Genomic DNA, 2497 nt, shown 5'->3' on the forward strand with positions numbered 1-2497 from the left:
CTTTCTTAATGGAATGCTAGCTTGCCTGTTCTCCCCTCTTCTCTCTTCTCCCCCCCACCCCCCGCAAAGCCTCCTTGGCCCAGTGTCTTTGTCAAGACCCTTAGGTTCCCTGCAGATGGCTGCTCTCCCTGAGAAGCTTGTATCAGGCTGTCTCTCACTGTATGAAGCCTCTTTCTGTGGCTTCCATTGAAGAATAGCTTCGTTGGGCATCAAGGAATGTCTGGTTATTGAGAAAGTGTGGACAGATGACCCTCCCGTTTGCAGAGCACCCTTGTCACACTTACCTTGACCCTTTCTGCCACTTGAGATCAGCCTTCCTGAGTCCCTTCCCGGGAATGGGACATGCCAACAGGGTCCCCAGGGAGATTCTCCCCAGCTATGCTGGACTCTTCCCCACCCCCTAGAGCAGATGCCAAAAGAAGGGCAAGTGGAAATGGAGGGTAGAGACAGAGGAAACGGTCCTGTCTGAGACCATCAAACCTGTGACCCCTACTGCCCCCAACCCAGGCTTGAAATGAAGAAGGCCAGTGGCTCTGGTTGGATAACTCCCTTGATGTGTTTGTCCTTTGGCTTCAGAGGCGGCTTTAACTTAGTAGCTCATGACAACCTTAAGTACAGCAATCCAAGGTCACCAGGCCCTCTTTCTAATACAAGTTCCTCTCTCCTTTGGCTTTTAGGAAGGACCAAGGCCCCAGAGCCTCATTAATCTGTTGTCAGAGTCCCTGATGGCATGCTAGGCATTTTTACAATTGTTCTAAAATCCCATTATCTCGGCCGCTTGGATTGCTCAGTGGCCACCGTTGGCTGAATACGTGACAGACCACCAATGATTCCCTCTGGGGAACGCTAGGAAGAGCTCCCTGGGATGCTGGCCACCATCCAAACACGCTCCTCTCCGTGGAAAAGAAGTGATGTCAAACACGGAAGGGGTGGTCTCCATGCACAGCATACCTGTAAACACCGAAGCACATTTCAAAGAAAAACAAAAGTAAAATTACAGAGCAGAGGAGCTGGGAGGAGCTCAGCCTCCACTTAACTCATTCTCTCAAGTCAGCCCTGGCTACACCGGTCATTTCCCACTCACCTGTGTTATTATTTGCTGAATTCATCCGGCAAATATTTACTGACCAGCCACTATTCTAGATGCTTGGACAACATCCGGAAACGGAGACGAGCCTATCCCCTCTCACGGGCTTGTGTTCTGTGGAAAGATCATTGGTAAAAGGAGAAGGCAGAGAGTGTTAGAAGGTGATACACACACGAGACAGACGAGCCAAGTGAAGTGAAGCTAGGGAGAGCCAGCAGAGGAGAGAACCCCTCTGTGGAACATTCCAGAAGAAGCAGTTAGAGAGCAGCCCGTCAGGAACGGTCAAGAAGTGGAGCAGAGAGAGGCCTTTGGGAGGAGCCTGAGCTCACTTGCCCCAGCTCACTGTAAGGACTTAGGGTGTTAGGGGAACAAAATAGGGGACCAGTGAGGGGAGGGGAGTGACATGGTTGTCCTTTGTTCCCAAGAGACCACCTAAAGGTGAGGCTGCCTGCAACTCCGTGCCTACCATAAGGCCTGCCAAAAGGTTCTGAGACCTGGAGATGGCTCAGAGGGCAAGAGAGCTTGCTAAGCAAGCAGAAAGATTCAAGTTTGAACCTCCAGCACCCACATATAAGGCAGGTATTGCCTCTTGCCTATCTGTGACTTCAGTGCTGTGCAGAGCAAAGACAGGAAGATTACAAAGGCTTGCTAACCACCGATCTAGCTCCAGGTTCAGTGAGAGTCTGTCTCAAGGGAGTAGGGAAAAGGGTGAGAGAGCAAACACATGAGCATGAACACGTGTACACACACACACACACACATACACACATACACACACACCACACATAAATATACCATATGTTCACAAAAATACACATGCGTACACACACCACACAAATATACTTCACACATACACACACAAATATATACCACATTCCCACAGACATAAACATTCATACACACACCACGCAAATACCCTACCCATACATACCTATACAAATACGCTACAAACACATGCCTATACAAATGCACCATACACTCAGACACATAAACCTGTACATGTATACACAGTACACTAATAACACACATAAATGCACCATATACAGCATGCATGCTCACACACTCACACATACCACACACACACACACATCACAATACCCATATACATTCAACACACACTACACACACACACCTTCTACACATTCAGCACACATGTACACCATACATACGTGCATACCACTACAATACCCACCACACACACACATACACACACCATGAACACTCTCTTTATACACGTACAGAATGCAAAACTTCCACTGGAATGAATGAAGAAATGATCCTCATGCTTTCCCAAAAAACTTAGGACAGAAGGGAGACTGGACAAATATGCCTGCAATCTGGGGACCTTATCTAGAGGTTTGTGTTTCAAATGCCTGGGGAATTTCTCATGACCCTCGCACAATCTCGGTT

General features: G+C 48.2%; 1 long non-coding RNA gene across 1 annotated transcript; it reads right to left on the reverse strand.

The window, feature by feature from the left end:
• Nucleotides 1-532: 532 nt before the first annotated feature.
• On the reverse strand, nucleotides 533-1410 carry LOC116072593. Its single transcript, XR_004111515.1, has 2 exons — nucleotides 1085-1410; nucleotides 533-951 (listed from the first exon to the last, which is right to left on the reverse strand). It is a non-coding gene; the product is annotated as an uncharacterized LOC116072593 (long non-coding RNA).
• Between the last annotated feature and the right edge of the window lie 1087 nt (nucleotides 1411-2497).

Source organism: Mastomys coucha, unplaced genomic scaffold (assembly GCF_008632895.1).
Source record: "Mastomys coucha isolate ucsf_1 unplaced genomic scaffold, UCSF_Mcou_1 pScaffold23, whole genome shotgun sequence".
NCBI classification, from domain to species: Eukaryota; Metazoa; Chordata; class Mammalia; order Rodentia; family Muridae; genus Mastomys; species Mastomys coucha.